Below are 21,820 nucleotides of genomic sequence, written 5' to 3'. Positions count from 1 at the left end.
TGTGCAGCAGCCACCTTGCTCTCTGTGCACGTTTGCATTGTGGCGGGCATCTATGTACTTGGGCAGCATTGGAGACGGAAAGGAAGAGGAAGCTTCTGCACTGGAGAAGAGCAGAGAAATGAGTGACACTGATGGCTGCTGCGGTGTGAAGGCGAGCTAGCTACCTATACTGAAAGAGGAGGGGTCATCTGGCTACCCGTACTGACGGGTGGCAGCTGGTGACAGTGGCCTTGGGCGGTAAAGAGTACAAATCCGGCCCTGGGGATTAGGTTCCCAAAGAGGCAGGGCCAGACTTCTGGAAAGGCCACAAAGGCCATGGCCTAGGGCGGTAAAAATCAGAAGGATAAAAGGGCGGCAGGACCTGAGAGAGATACAAGGGCTGCATGTCAAAATAAATCATTTCTCCTGCTCCTAAGCCGCCTGGCTTTGCTGCACACACAGTCAGAATTCCAGAGCTCTGTGTATTTTCCTTACTTCTTTGGTGTGCGATGAGACAGTGCTATCTCCTGAACATACAAGCTCCAGTTTAATGCCTGAGGTGTAGGGAAACATGGATCACCATGTGCTTGCTGCACAGCCTGTGACTCTGGTTGACACCATTTCTGATCCAGTAAGATAAACATTTTAACAGAATTATTTCCACTTTGCAACTCAAGCTGGGCTAAACAATGTATTGCTGGTCAGACTCTGTTAATGACTTGAGCTATTCCTTCTCCTCTCTCCCCCTGCATTGTAAATCTTAAACAGAAAGGCCCGGTGCACACCAAAAACCGCTAGCAGATCCGCGGTTTTTGAAACGCTTTTTCTTATTTTTCTGTACCGTTTCACCTAGCATTTTGCGGTTTTGGGAAGCGTTTTTGGTGTAGTAGATTTCATATATTGTTACAGTAAAGCTGTTACTGAACAGCTTCTGTAACAAAAACGCCTGCAAAACCGCTCTGAACTGGCGTTTTTCAGACCGGTTGGCGTTTTTCCTATACTTAACACTAGAGGCAGAAAGGCCTCCACAATCCAAAAAATGCCTCACCCCGGGAGTATGCGTTTCAGCAAAACGCCTCCCGCTCTGGTGTGAACCACCCCATTGAAATACATTACCCTAGCGTATCCGCAGCCGCAAGCGGCTGTAAAAACGCCAGAAAACCTGCTTGGGTGTGCAACAGCCCTAAGATAAGGGTTTTTTTTTCATTAGAGAGATTTATGGCAGCTCTAAGCTAAATCTTAACCCCTTGCTGGCTCATTTTAAAGTCATCAGTACTGCAGTAGTATGAGACAGACAACTTCTCTATAATTATAATTGCAAATGTACTGTTGTACACTTTGTATTGTTACTTTCTGTTTTGTATACCAAAAGTAACAACATATACTAAAAATTAAAAAACATATACATTTGTACCGTGTTGGCAAACAGTAAAAAAAAAACAATAATCTGTGAAAGAATCAGTACAATAAATAATATAAAATAAATGCAACAGATCTGTAATTACAGAAGAGCAGAGAGGGAGATGAACTGCTCTGGTACTTCATGCCTGGTACACACCTTGCAATTTCCCATGAGATAGACCGGTCGAATCGATTATTTCTGACAGGTCCAATCTGATTTCTGATCATTTTTCTAATCGACTTTGTATAAGTGATCGGGAAATCTATTCAACCCATCCATATGGTGCATACCAGGCATTAGGGACTCACTGCTCTGACAGGAAAAACAATCCCTCATCATTTTTTAGAGAGAAAACATTCAGGCAGGGGACACACTTATCTTTCAGTTTTCTGCGCGCGTTTTTCTGCGTACGTTTTCTGCACACCAAGTGTGTTTCTATGCAGGAAAACGCGCGCGTTTTTTCACTGCAGCTCATGTAATTGATACAAAAAACTGACAAAATGTGCAGAATCATGATGCAGAATGTCAGTTTTTTTTACTGCACATGAAAACCACGCTAAGTGTGCACTAGCCCATTGATTAACATGTGTTCTCAGTTTTTCTGTGCAGAAAACGCATACGAAAACAGTCAAGTGTGTTCCCTGCCTCATACTAGGGCTGCTCAAATCTGATCCAGGAGACATCCGGATAGTTGATATCCGGATATCTCCCAGTAAAGATGTGTAGGGTGGGCGGGGGCAATTTTACCTGTCTGACGTCTTCTTCGTCCGTCCCTGGAGCCTCCCACGATGCGTTCCACACGAGTCACGTGATTACAAACACTTCCTCCTTTAACCCGGAAGGAGGAAGTGTTTGTAATTACATGACCGCCGCTTGGACCGCATCGTGGGAGGCACCGAGGGATGGATCGAAGGAGCCACCCCGCACAGGTTTACTGGGAGATATCCGGATGTCTCCCGGATCGGATTTGAGCAGCCCTGATTCATACATATACACGAGTCACTAAAACAGGCATTTCCTCCTGCAAACAAGTGATTATTAGTCAGGGTATTGGACAGAATGATATTGAGTGAGTGTGTGTGTGTGTGTGTGGTGGGGGGGCAGTTAGTGGTACCGAGGCTAGGGCACTGGGAAGTCCAAATCCGGCCCTGCAAAGAGAGACTGTCCCTCCAAAAGAGGGACAGTTGGGAGCTAAGGTGGGGGTAGAGCCCGGGGCACCCAACTGTCATGTGCACCAGTGTTTCTGTTTATGACCTTTACCAGAATTCTTCCACCAGCTAGTGCAAAGCAGAAAGCTACTTAATAACTGTGGTCTTGTCAGTAATGAGTGGAGATGCAGAGCAGCCACAGGGTGGATGTGTGCTGGACAATGGCTCGTCCGAGCTATGTATAGTCCTGTTAGGACAGGTTCCTGTGACAGCTCTGCATGGCAGCCTGTCAGTCTCAGGCAGTGCCGGCCAGCATGGAGGCTGTGGGCCAAAATAACTGGGATATCAGAGAAATAGCTGTGTCTTGGAACATCACGTACAAAATGTGACGGCTGCATGCGAGGTATTCTGCCGCACTGGACATTGTTGTTATTGTATATGAAAGTTAGAGGCGCGATCTGGTGGTTAGAAGTCACTGGGTCTGCTCTGGCCTCTGGACATGGCGCTGGGAAAAGAAGAACAGGGATGCTGATTCAGCTACTGCATGAATGAAAATTTCCAATCGGAAATGGGCTTACCTCGGCGGTTTTCAAAAATCGGTCTTGGAAATCTAAATTCCGCAACATTGTAACCCTTTCAGGACCGTCCGCCTAACCCCCCCTTAAGGACCAGGCACTTTTCCATGGGGTGGGGGGGGGGGGGTGCACGTTTGGGGGTCAGGCAGCCAGATCCTGTTATGGCTTGCTGGGCCACATGTCCCCCCTTTCACCAGCCTTCACTCAACTTCCAGGCTCCAGCAATGAGCCGCTGCGGACACCACCACTCTCGCCGACATCCCCGCTTGTTCTGACGCTAAGTCCCGGGCCGCAGCTTGATGACATCAACAATCTGCTCCCCGGGACTTACGTCACAGCGAGCAGAGATGCCAGCCAGAGTGATGGGGTCGGAGCGCCAATCGTCGGGGGAACAGCAGGGAGGTGAGTGGATCCTCCTCTTCCGCCCTACTGCCGCAGCTCTGCAAGTGATCACTATGATCCGCCGCCAATCATAGTGATCACGTGATCAGAAGCCATACGCGATGGCTTCTAATCACTGAGGGGAGATGTCAGCTGTCTTTTGACAGCTTAATCTCCCCTCTCAGGTGTGCACGATTGCAGCGGGGAGCGGTAACGGCGGGTGGCGTAGATCCTACACCGCATCAGGCTAGAACAGCCACAAGTGCGGCGTAGAATCTAATGCAGGCGGTCCCCAAAAGGCTAACCAAATCACAGAACTCTGAAGCATTGGACCAATCAGAGAATGATGATTTTTCTGTGAAACTAATCACAAGACTCGGATACTACTGAGTATCCCAGGGTCTTGTGATTGGGCTAAAATCTCCATGATATTCTGATTACCGTACCACAGTAAAATTCAGCATTCTCTGATTGGTTTAATACTGAGAAGTATTGAAGCTGTAACTGGATATTAAGAGCTCTGCCTTCAACCTGAGTTTGGACCTTTGGAGCGCATGCTGACGCACTGTGGCGTGACTGGTACGCTTCGCCGTGTGCCATTCTGGGTTACTGTTATGTGCAACCTTATGGTCGCACATTATTATCCAGTCATTTGCATGCGACATTAGTCGCATGTGGTGACATTACCATCTGTTACTGACGCACCTCCAGGACATAAATAACCCCGCCCTGCCTCCTAGTAATAGGACCATACCATCGGCGCAGATCAATATTTGGTATGAGTCAAGTACGTGACCACGTCACCTGATCTGTATTTAAAGAGAGTCTGAAGCGAGAATAGATCTCGCTTCAGACCTCATATATAGCAGGGGCACTTGTGCCCCTGCTAAACCGCTGCTATCCAGCGGCTTAACGGGGGTCCCTGTTCCCCCAAATCCCCTCCGTAATGCGGGGGAGCGCTTCCGCATTGGGGCAGGGCTAGCCGCCTCAGCCCTGCCCCACGCGCGTCTGTCAGACGCGTATCTCCGCCTCTCCCCCGCCCCTCTCAGTCTTCCTTCACTGAGAGGGGCGGGGGAGAGGCAGCGATGCACGTCTGATAGACGCGACTGGAGGCAGGGCTGCAGCCGTTAGCCCTGCCTCCAGGAAGGGAAATTCTACGACCAACCTAGCGACCAACTTTTGCGGGGGGTGGGTTGGGGGTGAAGGGACCCCCGTTTAGCTGCGGGATAGCGGCGCTTTAGCAGGGGCACACGTGCCCCTGCTATATATGAGAGCTGAAGCGAGATTTAGTCTCGCTTCAGTGTCTCTTTAAAGGAGTTCTTTCACGAAAAAAGTAGGCAGTTAAAAAATGTGACAGATGACAGGTTTTGGGCCAGTCCATCTTTGTTTTCAACAGCATTTCCTGAACAGCAGTTTAACTGCCAAAATCAGGGCCGCCATCAGAATTTTTGGGGCCCCTAACACATCAGGCCAGGGCCACCCCTCCCTGAGCCCACCCACTGGTTGCTGTGCCCGCCCACTAGCCACCCCACCACCGTGTCGGTGCACAAAGTGCTCTGCAGCAAAACATGTGCATGACTGAAGAAAGCAGCATGCACAGCATGATGCAGCAAAAAGTTGGCGTGACCATGGCATGTTGTGGGTGGAGCCAAATACTAGCAAAATACAGGTATTCCCCAGTTAACAAATGAGATAGGGACTTGTAGGTCCATTCTTATCCTTTATCCGTTGTAGTTTGTCCCTCTCTTTTCTTCCTGTGCCTCTTTTGTGTCCCTCTGTGTGACCTCATGTTCCCGTCTCATCTCTTTTCTACCTGTGCATCTTCTGTCCACCTCTGTTCCCCCTGTGCCTCTTTTATCCCCGTGTTACTTCTTGTCCCCTTCTGTCTCAGCTCGTCCCCCTGCCCTAGCCAGGTGTAGGTGCCCCCAGTATAGGTAGCCAGATATAGGTTTCCCCAGTATAAGTAGCCAGCTATAAGTGACGCCCCAGTATAGGTAGCCTGGTGTAGATGCCCCAGTATAGGTAGCCTGGTATAGCTGGTGCCCCAGTATAGGCCAGCAAGATACAGGTACCCCAGTATAGGTATTCAACTATAGGTGGTGCCCCGGTATAGTTGCCCCAGTATAGGTAGCCTGGTATGGGTGGTGCACCTGTATAGGTTAGCCAGGTACAGGTGCCCCCAGTATAGGTAGCAAGCTATAGGCGCTCCAGTATAAGTAGCCAAGTATAGGCGGTGCCCCAGTATAGGTAGCCAGGTATAGGCGGTGCCCCAGTATAGGTAGCTAGGTATAGGTGGCTCAAGCCCCAGTGTAGATAGCCAGGTATAAGTAGTGGCCCAGTATAAGTAGCCTGAAGCCAGATATAGGTGGGGCCCCAGTATAGAAAGTCCGCTGTAGCGGGCTCACTCATTTTCTCCCCACGTGCTGATGTCACTCTTCTCTCAGTGCTGGAACGCAGTGTGCTGGTTAGTGAGCCACAGGCCCGCAGCCAGCACATGCGGTCCTTCCAGCACTTTGGGGGGCACAGGGCCCCCAAAAGCCCTGGGCCCCTCACTGCAGTGTCAGTTGTCCTCCCCTGATGGCTGCCCTGGCCAAAATAGCAAGATACCAGCCGCCCTCCCTAATCACTTGCACACTATTATGTCAGTTAGATTTTGCAACTGTTGTTCAGGAAATGCTGTTGAAAGCCCTGAGAATCCCCCTTAAAAAGATGGACTGGCCCAAAACCTGTCATCTGTCACACTTTTTAACTGCCTACTTTTTTCGCGAAAGAACCCCTTTAAACAGCGAGGCTCATAACTCCCGCTAGCCTCGATTGAAGCAGACTGGAGTCTGCGAGCGTGTAAGGCAACATCCCCCACACCTGGTCCTTCTACCTCCAAGTAAGCATTCTTTCAGGCAGAACTGAGAAGTATTGAAGCTGTAACTGGATATTAAGATATTAAGCCGTCAACCTGAGTTTAAATCTTGGCACTTCCTGTTCAGTAAGCCAGCAACTATTCAGTAAAGAGTCCCTAACACGCGTACGTTAAAAAGGGGTGCTGGGAAAAAAGGGCGCCGGGTTTTTAACGATAAGCATGGATAACGTTTAAAAAAATATTGTACTGTTTTTCGTTTAAAATTAATGTTTTTTTTTTTCACTTTGATTTTTTATTTATTTTAACAAGATCAGACAGTATACAGAGATAATTGGCATTGTCCAAGTTACAGAAATAGATGAATCATAGTACACCAACCCGGAATGCATTACAATGATGTAGAATTAACCAGAGAAGGAGTATCGGCCTTAGAGCTAACTTCGTAAGGGTCAGGCAAACTAGGGCAATGCTAGTTTCAGAGAACAAATAGAACATATTGAGAGTATACCGCAGAAGACAGAAAAAAAAATAAAAAGAAATAAAAAAAAAAAGAAGAAACTATAATATAAGGATGAGCTAAAAAAAAAAAAAAAAAAAAAAAAAAAAAAAATATATAAAAAAAAAAAAATAAATAAATTAAACAACAATGTCAGAACCGCCAGTAGCACCTAAGCCAGGTCTGCCTAGCCGGGAATGTATATGTTTGGATAGGAAAAAAGCTAACAAAGCCATACCTCAGGTATGGGACAACCGCCATACCGCCCAGGGTTCCCATATCTTATCAAAAGCTGGCACAGTTTCCCTAATGTAGGAGGTCATTTTTTCCATGGTGTATATAATTTGAATTTTGTTAATCAACTCCGGTTTCGTAGGAGGGGGAGATTTCCAGTGCTTAGCCAGGAGAGTTTTTGAGGCGTTACATATCTGGCCTAGCAGTTTATTCTGGTGTCTAGTGAGCTCGGGGATGGGTTTATGAAATAGTGCCGACCAGGGCTCAGGGTGAATTTGCTTCCCGAGAACCTCAGAAGCCAAAGAGAAGGAGAAGGACCAAAAGTCGGCCACAAGCGGGCAGGTCCACCAACAGTGGAGTTGATCGGCCGGGGTCAAACAGCCGCGATAACATAGGGCTGTAGGGATCAGCCCCCATTTAGCCAAGATAACCGGGGTCCTAAACCAGTCATACAGTAGTCTATAATTCCGTTCTTTTGTTATCGTATGCTTGGAGGAGCTAGCCATGGACGAAAAGATGACCTCCCACTGTTGCTCATCTAGTGGGGCCCCAAGTCTCTCCTGCCATTTCACCATGGCCTTAGAGGTCCCCACATGTTTCGAATACCAACATTCATAATACATAGAGGAGATAAGACCATCAGGTAAGGGGTGAGAACAATAAATAGATTCAAGGTTAGAGCGCGTGAGGCGTAGACCCTTCGCTCTTCTAGACTGAACAAAATGATGAAGTTGCAAAAACCTAAATTTTTCTGAGTTTGGGATATGATGTTTTTCCTGTATTTGGGCCCAAGAGGAGATAGAGTCCCCTGACAGTAAATCCTTAATAGTATCGATCCCTTTGTTTTTCCAAGCACCCCATGCCAGGCCACAGATTCCAGGTTGGAAGTCTAGATTATAAAACAGAGACTCCATGGTAGAGAGGGAGGCCAATTGGGGTAACATCCTGCCCAGGGATTTTTTAATGATTAGCGATTCCTCAATTGGTAGCAAGGAGGAGTCAGGGCCTAAACATGGCCTGGGGGTCCATAAAAGGCACTTAATAGGGAAAGGGTGGATTAGTTCCTGTTCAAGGTCTACCCACCGAACTAGGCCCCGGGGGGAAGACCATTGAAATAATTGGGAGAGTCTAGCTGCATAAAAATAGTGCAATAAGCTGGGAGCTCCGAGACCACCCTGGAGCTTGTGCCTAGCTAAGTATACATACTTGATGCGAGGTCTACGGCCCGCCCATATGAAATTTATAATTCTGGACTGAAGTAGCTCCAGGTCTTTCCTAGAGATTCTGATAGGCAGGGCCCTGAAGAGATATAATAGCTTGGGTAACAGTGTCATTTTCACCGCATAGATGCGGCCCAATAACGACATCTGGTAATGCTGCCATTCATCAAGTAGGCTATGCAATTTTCTGAACATAGGGGTGTAATTAAGCCTGTAGAGGTCCCCAAGGTCGTGAGAGACCATAATCCCCAGATATTTAATTCCCCCAGGTTTAAATTTAAACCCAAAAGTGTGTGATAGCGCAGTTTGCTGGGCCCCTGGAAGATCCAATGAGATCGCTTCAGATTTAGTTTTGTTGATTTTAAACCCCGAGTATAAGCAAAATTTATCGATTTCCGAAAAAAGATTAGGGACTGAAATTAAGGGGTTGGTTAATGTGTAGATTGTATCATCCGCAAAAAGAGCTGTCTTAAATTCCAGGTTCCCCACCGAAACCCCCTTGATGTCCGGGGAGCGCCTCACCCTGATCGCCAATGGTTCGATGCACAAGGCAAACAATAGGGGGGACAGGGGACACCCTTGCCTTGTACCGTTTTTAATCGGAAAGGAAGGTGAAGTTATGCCCATATTGCAGACATATGCTGATGGGTTGGTGTATAGGCCCCTAACCCCATTAAGAAACTCACCCCTGATCCCGAATTTTTGTAGCACCAGTCGGAGATACCTCCAGTCCACCCTGTCGAACGCCTTCTCCGCGTCCAAGGAAAGGAGCAGAGAAGGCGTCCGACAGTGCTTCAACTTGGCCAACAAACCCAAGATTCTACGGATGTTGTCTGTAGTCTGTCTGCCAGACACAAAACCTGTCTGGTCCGGATGGATAACACTTGGGAGCATTGGGTTCAATCTATTTGCCAAAATCTTTGAAAAGATTTTGATATCCACATTAATGAGGGATATAGGTCTATAATTTGTTACTTCCGCAGGGTCCCTGCCGGGCTTAGGAATAACTACAATTGAGGCACAGGACATTTCTGGAGGGAAATCCTCCTCTCCTCTAAGGATTTTATTATAGAGGTCCATAAGTTCAGGGGCTAAAATCTGCTTAAAAGTCTTGTAGTAAGAAGCTGTATATCCATCCGGACCAGGGGCCTTAGAAGACTTAAGTTTTTTAATAACCGCTACTACTTCCTTTACCGTGACTGGAGCGTTAAGGAGGGAACAGTTAAGGGGTGAGAGCGTAGGGATTGGTATGTCGTTCAGGTAGTTGAGCATATCAGGAGCAGAGACCCTAGATCTGTCTGTGGTAGTGCCGTCATACAGCGAAGCATAATAGTGTTGGAATTCCTGAATGATTTGAGAGGGGTCATGGGAGAGCCTCCCTTTCTTATCTCTAACTGGGTTTAGCCTATTTAAGGTCATTCTGTTGCTTAACTTTCTAGCCATCATGGTATCTGGCTTGTCGCCCTTTTCATAAAATTTTTGTGAGATGAGGCGCATCGCTCTCTCAGCCTTTTGGAAAAGGAGGGATTTGAGCTCATGCCTAAGCTCATTGATCTGCGCTAGGAGTGCCGGTAAAGGACTATAAGCATGGAGCAGTTCTAGGCGTCTGATTTCCAGTTTCAATGTATTCACCTTGGCCATAGCTTGTTTACGTTTAATGGAGGATATCTTAATAAGCTCTCCCCTGATAGTGGCCTTGTGAGCTGCCCACCTAATCCCCTGTGTAGTGTCTCCAGCATGGTTACGGCTGAAGAATGATGAAATTTCTGAGGTCAGTCTGGATTTGACCTCCTGGTCCACTAAGAGCGATTCATTGATACGCCACTTGCTAACAGGACGAGGGGCCAATGAGGAGAAAGAGACCTGAACAGTCGCATGGTCTGACCAAGAGATCTCTGAATGTTCAGCACGTACCACCTCTGACAGCATAGGGGCGTCCATAAAGACATAATCAATGCGTGAATATGTGTCATGGGGGTTAGAATAAAAAGTATGGCCCGCCTCCCCTGGGTGAAGCGCTCTCCAAACATCCCACGTACCCGTATCGGTGAGGAACCGAAGGAGGGATCTGGGGGGCTGCCTGGCACGACCCCGGGGACTATCCAGCGAGGCATTAAAATCGCCCGCTATGATTAATTTACCTTCCTTGTTAGATAAGACTCTAGAAGAGAGTTTGGATAAAAAGGAGCGTAGACCCTCCGAGGGGGCATATACAGCCACTAAAGTCAGAAGTAGGCCATTTGCCTCACCAGTTAAGATTAAAAATCTGCCGTCAGGATCCCTAATCGTATTTTTAACTATAAAGTTAAGCCTTTTATGAAGGACTATGGCTACACCACACTTCTTATGTAAAGCTGAGGCAAAATAGATCTGAGGATATTGCTTATGCCAAAATTTAGGTTCTTTTTTATGAACATAGTGGGTTTCTTGCAAGAATATGATATCCGCTTTATCTTGCTTATAGTACTGGCAAGCAAGGCGTCGCTTCTGTGGCGCATTAAGGCCCTTTACATTGTGGGTTATGACGGTTAAGGGGGTAGTGTCACCTTGAGAGGAGGGCTGAGAACGGTTTGTTTTAGGGGAATTAGGTGACATTATGGAGGTGAAGTGGTGGTGCAACCATAATCGCCCGCCTGGGGTAGATCCCTACAAAATACCCCAGAGCTATAAAATCGGCAGAGGTAAACGCTCCAACCCCAAATAACCCGGTCCCTGGCAGTCTGGCTAAAAAACATAAAATCAAAAACGTCTGGCGGTTCGTGACATAAGAATAAAGGGAGTTGCTGGCTCGTGGCGTTACATACTGTAAGAGAAATAATAAACATAATGCCCCGGCAGCAAGCCCTGCTAGCAGGAGCATAAGAAACATAAAAAGAAGATAATAACAAATAAAGCAGAGAGGCATAAAACCACATGCCCCGAACGTGCATCAGTAGTACTGCAGTCAGGGACCGCAGATTAGTCCAGGGCTATAGCACCCAATCAAATGCCAGGTTAACACGGCCCAGGCCCCAACCGTACAAGCCACCAATAGTATATCGTTTATGCAGGTGGAAAGATACTGTTATTAGCTGTTAAACCCAAAAAAAAACACAGCTTTGAGGAAAAAAGAAATAACAATAGGTAGTAGAGCAGATGCATATTACCATGCTCGGTAGAGTTATCCAGGATTAGAGGACGTAGAGCCTGGGCTGGGGGGATTGCTGAGGGAGTCATCAGCCCTGTCTGCCACTCCTTGTCTCGGGCCTGGAACTCTGGACCATTCAGGCCGCGGCGGAGAAAGTCTCTTAGGTGGGGGTGAGACCAGAGGGCGGAGGGGTTTTTCCGCTTTCAGCCCAAGCTTCTGTAGGACCTCAGGAATAGATTGTGGGTCAGAGATGACAAGCTGACGACCTTTGTGGGGGATGATAAGTTTGAAGGGGAACCCCCATTTGTACCTGATGCTATGTTTGGCCAGAACTGTGGTGAGGGGTTTCAATTAGTGTTGGGCGAACATCTAGATGTTCGGGTTCGGGCCGAACAGGCCGAACATGTCCGCGATGTTCGGGTGTTCGACCCAAACTCCGAACATAATGGAAGTCAATGGGGACCCGAACTTTTGTGCTTTGTAAAGCCTCCTTACATGCTACATACCCCAAATTTACAGGGTATGTGCACCTTGGGAGTGGGTACAAGAGGAAAAAAAAATTTAGCAAAAAGAGCTTATAGTTTTTGAGAAAATCGATTTTAAAGTTTCAAAGGGAAAACTGTCTTTTAAATGCGGGAAATGTCTGTTTTCTTTGCACAGGTAACATGCTTTTTGTCGGCATGCAGTCATAAATGTAATACATATAAGAGGTTCCAGGAAAAGGGACCGGTAACGCTAACCCAGCAGCAGCACACGTGATGGAACAGGAGGAGGGTGGCGCAGGAGGAGAAGGCCACGCTTTGAGACACAACAACCCAGGCCTTGCATGAGGACAAGAAGCGTGCGGATAGCATGCTTTGTACCACCATGCAGTCATAAATGTAATAAAGATAAGTGGTTCAATAAACAGGGACCACGCGGCAACGCTAACCCAGCAGCAGCACACGTGATGGAACAGGAGGAGGCGCAGGAGGAGAAGGCCACGCTTTGTGAGACACAACAACCCAGGCCTTGCATGAGGACAAAAAGCGTGCGGAGAGCATGCTTTGTACCGCCATGTAGTCATAAATGTAATAAAGATAAGAGGTTCAATAAACAGGGACCACGCGGCAACGCTAACCCAGCAGCAGCAGCAGCAGCAGCACACGTGATGGAACAGGAGGAGGCGCAGGAGGAGAAGGCCACGCTTTGTGAGACACAACAACCCAGGCCTTGCATGAGGACAAAAAGCGTGCGGATAGCATGCTTTGTACCGCCATGTAGTCATAAATGTAATAAAGATAAGAGGTTCCATAAACAGGGACCGGCAACGCTAACCCAGCAGCAGCAGCAGCAGCAGCAGCACACGTGATGGAACAGGAGGAGGCGCAGGAGGAGAAGGCCACGCTTTGTGAGACACAACAACCCAGGCCTTGCATGAGGACAAAAAGCGTGCGGATAGCATGCTTTGTACCGCCATGTAGTCATAAATGTAATAAAGATAAGAGGTTCCATAAACAGGGACCACGCGGCAACGGTAACCCAGCAGCAGCAGCAGCAGCAGCAGCACACGTGATGGAACAGGAGGAGGCGCAGGAGGAGAAGGCCACGCTTTGTGAGACACAACAACCCAGGCCTTGCATGAGGACAAAAAGCGTGCATATATAGCAGCAATGCTTTTTGCCGCCATGCAGTCATAAATGTAATACAGATGAGAGGTTCAATAAACAGGGACCGGAAACGCTAAACCATCCCAGATGTTCATCGGTCATGTTACTTGGTTGGGGTCCAGGAGTGTTGCGTAGTCGTTTCCAATCCAGGATTGATTCATTTTAATTTGAGTCAGACGGTCTGCATTTTCTGTGGAGAGGCGGATACGCCGATCTGTGATGATGCCTCCGGCAGCACTGAAACAGCGTTCCGACATAACGCTGGCTGCCGGGCAAGCCAGCACCTCTATTGCGTACATTGCCAGTTCGTGCCAGGTGTCTAGCTTCATGCCCGGTTTCAGGTCCAGCGGTGCCAGCCACAAATCCGTCTGTTCCTTTATTCCCCTCCAAATTTCCTCCCCTGTGTGCTGCTTATCCCCAAGGCAGATCAGCTTCAGCAACGCTTGCTGACGCATGCCAACAGCTGTGCTGCACTGCTTCCACGATCCTACTGCTGCTGGTGCTGGGTTAGCATTTCCGGATGAGGTACAGCTTTGAGATGCGTTGGAGGAGAAGGAGTCAGAGAGGTAGGTGCTGCTGTTGTTATCCAGCTGTTTGCGGCGTGGGCAACACCCGCGCCGTAGCAGGTGAGGAATCGCTGCCAGGCTCCACAAGGTTCACCCAGTGCGCGGTAAGGGAGATGTATCGACCCTGGCCGAACGCACTCGTCCAGGTGTCAGTGGTGAGGTGAACCTTGCAGGCAACGGCATTCTTCAAGCTTCGGGTTATTTAGCTGACCACGTGCTCATGCAACTCAGGCACTGCAGAGCGCGCAAAGTGGTAGCGGCTGGGAACAACGTAACGTGGGATGGCCACTGACATCATGCCCTTGAAGCTGTTTGTCTCCACCACTCGATATGGCAGCATTTCGCAGGCCAGAAGCTTGGCTATGCTGGCTGGCTGTTACTGCCACGGCCCGGGGGTCATTTGCTGGCAATTTCCTCTTGTGCTCAAACATCTCAGAGACAGACAACTCAACCGTAGCGCTGCACACCGAAGGGCTGTTGGTTGTTGTGTTTGATGAACACTGGGAGACCTCAAGAGCACTAGTCCGGAAAGTGACAGTGTCAGCATCGTCTGATGTTTGTGAATGTTGTGAACCACGCAATGGCTGGGCTACTGCTGCTGCTGAGGCGGGTCTGGTGGTGAGTCTGGTGAACCCAAGGGAGGCAGTGTTGCTGGTGGTACCCTGTCCTGCCGCGTTTGCCCACAGAGTGGGATGTTTGGATAGAATGTGGCGGCTCATGCTGGTGGTGGAGAGGTTGTTAATACTTTTCCCCCTGCTCAGGCGGGTCTTGCACACCTTGCAAATCGCCATGGTAACATCCTCAGTGCAGTCTTCAAAGAAAGCCCAGACTTTAACTGGCTGAGGACTCGGACCTCGTGCGTGATGTGCTGGTGCTGCTTAACCCACTGCTGGACGCTTGAGAGGTCATCCAAGTAATTATCTGGTCCTGTTCTTTTGGATCTGTGAGGGTTGTTGTCCTGGACAACATGGGCAGTATTGAGTGGGTTTTCTTGGGTGCTCCCCTGTGGCCTGTACGTGAACCGTCAGGGGAAACACCTCTTCCCTTGCCCCTCCCTCTTTCACCGGATTTCTTCCTCATTTCACTTATCCTTAAAGTACACGCTGACTGGCAGCAGTACAGTGGCAGTACAGAAATGCTATACAGTGGTGGGTGAGCGGTGTACCACTATTGTCAGCAGTGACACAGAGCACAATGCTATACAGTGGCGGGTGAGCGGTGTACTACTGTTCCCAGCAGACACAGAGTGGAAGTAAACACAATGCTATATAGTGTGGCTGAGCCGTGTACACAGAGTGGCATTAAACACAATGCTATATAGTCTGCTATATAGTCACCCCGAACAGGGTGATGTTCTGCAGAACCCGAACAGTGGCAAACACTGTTCGCCCAACACTACTGGGAGGGAACGCAGATTTTAGTACCTAAACACACGATACAACATGTTTTCCGGGGTCGGACTCTGAGGCACATACAGATGGTCCCGATCATCATCCTCATCATACAACTCTTCTCCTGAGTCTGACCCACCCACCACCTCTGCCACCCCAACATCCCCAGACACAGACCCCTCATCGTCCTCAACATTAACTTGGGATGCTGGCCTGAGCCAGACCTCCTCCTCCACATCAGGCCCCATCATCTCCTCAATGGCAGCCCTCATTAATCGCTCTGGCGACGGACTGATGGACACAACGTTCTCCTCCGGGGAGGGCTGCTGCTGACCACTGGCTGCTGGGGTGGATGTTATAGCTTGCGTGGGGCGTTGGCTGTTGCTGTTGTTGGGAGTGCTGCTCACAGCGGAGGTCTCTGGGGAACTCATGTTGAGCTCATATAGTGGTTGACGGTGAGTGGAGTATTACTGATCCCAGCAATATACACACTGACTGGCAGAGTACGCAATGCTATATAGTGTGGCTGAGCGGTGTACACAGAGTGGCAGTAAACACAATGCTATATAGTCTGGCTGAGCGAGCGGTGTACTACTGTTCCCAGCAGAATCAGAGTGGCAGTAAACAATGGTATATAGTCTGGCTGAGCGGTGTACACAGAGTGTCAGTAAACAATGGTATATAGTCTGGCTGAGCGAGCGGTGTACTACTGTTCCCAGCAGAATCAGAGTGGCAGTAAACAATGGTATATAGTCTGGCTGAGCGGTGTACACAGAGTGTCAGTAAACAATGGTATATAGTCTGGCTGAGCGGTGTACACACAATGCTATATAGTCTGCTATATAGTGTCAGTAAACAATGGTATATAGTCTGGCTGAGCGAGCGGTGTACTACTGTTCCCAGCAGAATCAGAGTGGCAGTAAACAATGGTATATAGTCTGGCTGAGCGGTGTACACAGAGTGTCAGTAAACAATGGTATATAGTCTGGCTGAGCGAGCGGTGTACTACTGTTCCCAGCAGAATCAGAGTGGCAGTAAACAATGGTATATAGTCTGGCTGAGCGGTGTACACAGAGTGTCAGTAAACAATGGTATATAGTCTGGCTGAGCGGTGTACACACAATGCTATATAGTCTGCTATATAGTGTCAGTAAACAATGGTATATAGTCTGGCTGAGCGAGCGGTGTACTACTGTTCCCAGCAGAATCAGAGTGGCAGTAAACAATGGTATATAGTCTGGCTGAGCGGTGTACACAGAGTTTCAGTAAACAATGGTATATAGTCTGGCTGAGCGGTGTACACAGAGTGTCAGTAAACAATGGTATATAGTCTGGCTGAGCGGTGTACACAGAGTGGCAGTAAACACAATGCTATATAGTCTGGCTGAGCGAGCGGTGTACTACTGTTCCCAGCAGAATCAGAGTGGCAGTAAACAATGGTATATAGTCTGGCTGAGCGGTGTACACAGAGTGTCAGTAAACAATGGTATATAGTCTGGCTGAGCGGTGTACACAGAGTGTCAGTAAACAATGGTATATAGTCTGGCTGAGCGGTGTACACAGAGTGGCAGTAAACACAATGCTATATACTCTGGCTGAGCGAGCGGTGTACTACTGTTCCCAGCAGACACAGAACAGTGAACAGAATGCTATATAGTGTGGCTGAGCGAGCGGTGTACCACTATTCCCAGCAGACACAGAACAGTGAACAGAATGCTATATAGTGTGGCTGAGCGGGCGGTGTACCACTATTCCCAGCAGACACAGAACAGTGAACAGAATGCTATATAGTGTGGATGAGCGAGCGGTGTACCACTATTCCCAGCAGACACAGAACAGTAAACAGAATGCTATATAGTGTGGCTGAGCGAGCGGTGTACCACTATTCCCAGCAGACACAGAACAGTGAACAGAATGCTATATAGTGTGGCTGAGCGAGCGGTGTACCACTATTCCCAGCAGACACAGAACAGTGCACAGAATGCTATATAGTGTGGCTGAGCGAGCGGTGTACCACTATTCCCAGCAGACACAGAACAGTAAACAGAATGCTATATAGTGTGGCTGAGCGAGCGGTGTACCACTATTCCCAGCAGACACAGAACAGTAAACAGAATGCTATATAGTGTGGCTGAGCGAGCGGTGTACCACTATTCCAAGCAGACACAGAACAGTGAACAGAATGCTATATAGTGTGGCTGAGCGAGCGGTGTACCACTATTCCCAGCAGACACAGAGTGGCAGTAAACAGAATGCTATATAGTGTGGCTGAGCGAGGTACACAGAGTGGCAGTAAACAGAATGCTATATAGTGTGGCTGAGCAAGCGGTGTACTACTATTCCCAGCAGACACAGAGTGGCAGTAAACAGAATGCTATATAGTGTGGCTGAGCGAGGTACACAGAGTGGCAGTAAACAGAATGCTATATAGTGTGGCTGAGCAAGCGGTGTACTACTGTTCCCAGCAGTGACACAATGACAGGGGGGACCCTGGCTAGCGTGGCTGGAGCGCGAACTACCCTGCCTGCCTACCCAAAGCTAAACCCACAGACAAATGGCGGAGATATGACGTGGTTCGGGTATTTATTTACCCGAACCACGTGACCGTTCGGCCAATCAGAGCGCGTTCGGGTCCGAACCACGTGACCCGTTCGGCCAATCACAGCGCTAGCCGAACGTTCGGGGAACGTTCGGCCATGCGCTCTTAGTTCGGCCATATGGCCGAACGGTTTGGCCGAGCACCGTCAGGTGTTCGGCCGAACTCGAACATCACCCGAACAGGGTGATGTTCTGCAGAACCCGAACAGTGGCGAACACTGTTCGCCCAACACTAGTTTCAATCCCCATCTTCTACCCAAAGTGATAGGCGATAGATCCGGATAGATAGAGATGTTAACATCCTGGAATGATAGCTGGGAAAGATTGCGGGTAGCCATGATAATTGCTTCCTTCGTACTGAAGTAGTGGAGTTTAGTGATGATGTCCCTGGAGGGAGATCCCTCTTTAGCTGCTGCTCGCAGAGCTCTGTGCGCCCGGTCCATACGGAATTCCGCATCAGGGAGGTCTGGAAGGAGATGACGGAATAATGCCAGCAAATATTCTTGAATTTCCGTAACGGATTCAGGGACCCCCTTAATTCTAAGGTTGCTGCGCCTGTCTCTATTCTCCTGATCCTCCCTGGCATCATAAAGGGCTGCTATGTCAGAGCGCATTTCGTCTATATCTGTATCCACCTGCTTGCAATAGGCCCTGACCCCATCCAGGCCCTGCTCCGCGGCGTGAACCCGCTCTCCCAACGTGGCAATCTCGGTGCTGATTTCCCGGACCGTGTCTGCGTTAGAAGCCTTAATAAGCTTCTCAAGGTTGGAATATAGTTTTTGGAGATCTGCTTTGGTTACCCCGGGAGACTCAGAGCGCTTACCGTCCTGCACCATGCTGTCAACGGGAGGCCGGGCGCCATCTTGGGAGGACGTTCCCTTCTGCTTAGCGGCGAAAAGTTCCGGGATTCCGGGGTCCGGATTCCCCTGGTTCTTCTTGGGTGGCATCCCGGGGTGCTCAGAGGGGACTCACACGTGTGCTCGCCTGCAAGAGAGGGGAAGGACGGGGTCCGGGCAGCTAAAATGTGGCTAAGTCCGCCGGAGCTAGTCAGCCATGCGTCTTCCCGGAACTCAGGTCAGGCGCCGCCCTATCTAAAATTAATGTTTTTAAAGTTATAAATCATTAATAAATAATGTGCATTAAATCGGCAATTGTAAAAACGTTAATCTTTCGTTTAAATAGTGAAACGTATAATAACGTTAAAAAAAAAAAATTACTAAGTAACCCTCCCTGTACCTACCCCTAACCCCTAGACCCCCCTGTTGATGCCTAAACCTAAGACCCCCCCTGTTGGTGCCTAAGTAACCCTCCCTGTACCTACCCCTAACCCCTAGACCCCCCTGTTAGTGCCTAAACCTAAGACCCCCCTGTTGGTGCCTAAACCTAAGACCCCCCTGTTAGTGCCTAAACCTAAGACCCCCCTGTTGGTGACTAAACCTAAGACCCCCCTGTTGGTGCCTAAACCTAAGACCCCCCTGTTGGTGCCTAAACCTAAGACCCCCCTGTTAGTGCCTAAACCTAAGACCCCCTGTTGGTGCCTAAACCTAAGACCCCCCTGTTGGTGCCTAAACCTAAGACCCCCCTGTTGGTTTTTTCGTTTAAAAATAATGTTAAAAAAAAATGTACTGTTTTTCGTTTAAAAGTAAAGTTTGATAAAAAATATTGTACTGTTTTTCGTTTAAAAATAAAATTTAAAAATGTATAAATCATTAAATAATGTGTAATCATGAGAAACAGTAATAAAACATTAAGTGTCCGGGCGCCGCTTTTAAAACGTTATTTTTCTCCGGCGCCCTTTTTTCCTATCGGGCGCCCATTAAACGATATTTATTATAGGAGTGAATGGCGGCGCCCGATTTGTCCACTAGCCTCAGGCGCCCGAATTTACTGTTTCCCCCTAACACTGCTACTGCCTATTGAACGCGCCCCTAGTGGCATCCCTGATGCACTTTACGCCCGCCAGGAGAAAAGTGCAATATAAATGATATTTGTCTTGTCAAGTATTACAATTACAGTAACTAACCTTATTAACACAATGACAAGAAAAGATTTTTCTCGGATATCGGATATCCTCGGAATCGGAGAACATGAAAAAAGTACTCTCGGTGACCAAAAGCTCAGCCATATGGCCGCTGGTTTATTGTTGTTATTGGTCACTTACACAGAACATCGCACCCAGAGCCGGCCTTAGTGCCCAAAAGGCAACGTTTTCAAAGCTTTAGCATGGTGTCTCCAACTGCACCACTCACTAACTCTTCCTATTTTATTTATTTCTACTTTTTTAATGTAATGTTCAAAGTACCCATAGCAATAGAAGTAGGTTCATTATTGTCCCAACCTCATTGTGTCTCATAGTGCAGTGGCCCCCCCATTCCCCAAACTTTCTGGAATTAAGGACCACCATCACACAAAATCATTTTTCCATGATCCAGGGGGGAGGGGGGGGGGAGGAGTATAAGTGGATTTAGGTTTTTTTGTAAACCAATAAAGTGCCTAATATGTAATTTAATGATCACATATTACACTAAGCATTATATTTCTGTTATTGTATTCTATTATGCCCTTAAATTATAATATAACATTATGCTACCCTCCTCAAAGTACACAATGACACACATTACCTAATCCACCTAATCCATAATTACCATTACTGTATTTTTTGGACTATAAGACTCACTTTTTCTCCCCCAAAAATGGAGAAAAAAGTCACTGTCTCTTATAGTCCAAATGCAGGGAGTCCTGACTTGTGAATGCCTGTCAATACAAACCTCCAACCCACCGCAATGTCGGGGACTCCCTTGCCGAGGAGGACAGAGGGGGACAAACGAGGACACAGGGGACAAAAAGAGATATCGAGGAGGACACAAGGGAGGAATAATTGGGCATAGAGGAGGACACAAGGAGGATAGAGGAGATAATGCCCCTTCACCATGGATGCACCAGGTTTAGTATATATTTTTCCCCTGGTTTTAGTCCTCTAAACCTAGGTGTGTCTTATGGTCAGGAGCATCTTATAGCCCAAAAAATATGGTAAGTAGCCTGGTGTTCCCTCTCCACACAGATATCAGAATGAGTTAGAGAGGTGCCCTCCAGCCCTCAGATAGTTTGGTGTCTCTACAACCCTTAAAAATTCAAGTAGCCTGGTGCCCCCTATTCCCACCCTCACATAAAGGAGTAGCCTGATGCCCACCACATCACATAATTATGTAGCCTGGTTCTTCCAACCCTTACATAATTAAGATGCCTTGTGCCCCCTCCAATCAGAACCTTGTACCCCCCAGCCTCCATCTTCAGGTAATTATGTAACCTGGTAACCCTCTCCCTCAGATAATTATGTAGCCTGGTCTATTCAACCCTTATAGGATGTTTTGCCCCACCCACACCACCACCACCTGGTACCGCCCTCCATCCACCCTCAGGCAATTAAGTAGTCTGGTCTCTATTTCCATGCCACTCCTACAGCCACATTTTTGCCTACTGTTTTTTTAACCCAGACACAATCATTAAAGTGAACCTCCAGACTAAAAATGGACTCAGCAGCACTGAAAAGGCCTGGTGTTTCTTTAACAGTTTCACAGCATCAGAACTTTGTTTCTCTTATACAAGCCTCATTTTTAGCTTCACAGAAGAAAACTGCCCGGGCAGTTTTCCCCTTATGCTGTGCAAAGCATGATGGCATTTCTGATGTTGTTGTTCTCGTTCTGCTGTTTTGGTGCAATTTTTTTTTGTACATTTTGAATTTGACATTTGAAGCCTAGTGCGTGCAGCTGGGAGGGGTGATCAGGACACAGGACAGTTGGAACTGTGTCTCATGCTCCCTGTCACCTACTTTCAACCAAAAAGATGGCTGCCCCCATGACAAAGATGGCAGCCCCCATGAATCACAAACATTTGCCTGTTCTTTTAAAACAGGGTGGGTAAAAGATTATATTACCTATTTATTCTAATTAACATAACTAATGTAACTTAATGACAGTATGTTTGTTTAGGCTGAAGTTCCCCTTTAAACTCCACTGCAGGATTTAGCTCTATGATGAAGATCACAGCAAAGAAGCCTACTGTCCCACCCAGGTACCCCATGTCGAAAGGAGACCTGAAAGACTAAGTTTACTCTGGTCCACTATGGGTTAAACAAACTCCAGGCCAGTGCTAAATAATGGGCTGGGGAACTGGTTTGATAATTCATCTGCCCTGACA

Source organism: Hyperolius riggenbachi, chromosome 1 (assembly GCF_040937935.1).
Source record: "Hyperolius riggenbachi isolate aHypRig1 chromosome 1, aHypRig1.pri, whole genome shotgun sequence".
NCBI classification, from domain to species: domain Eukaryota; kingdom Metazoa; phylum Chordata; class Amphibia; order Anura; family Hyperoliidae; genus Hyperolius; species Hyperolius riggenbachi.
Note: the sequence above shows the minus strand (reverse complement) of the source record.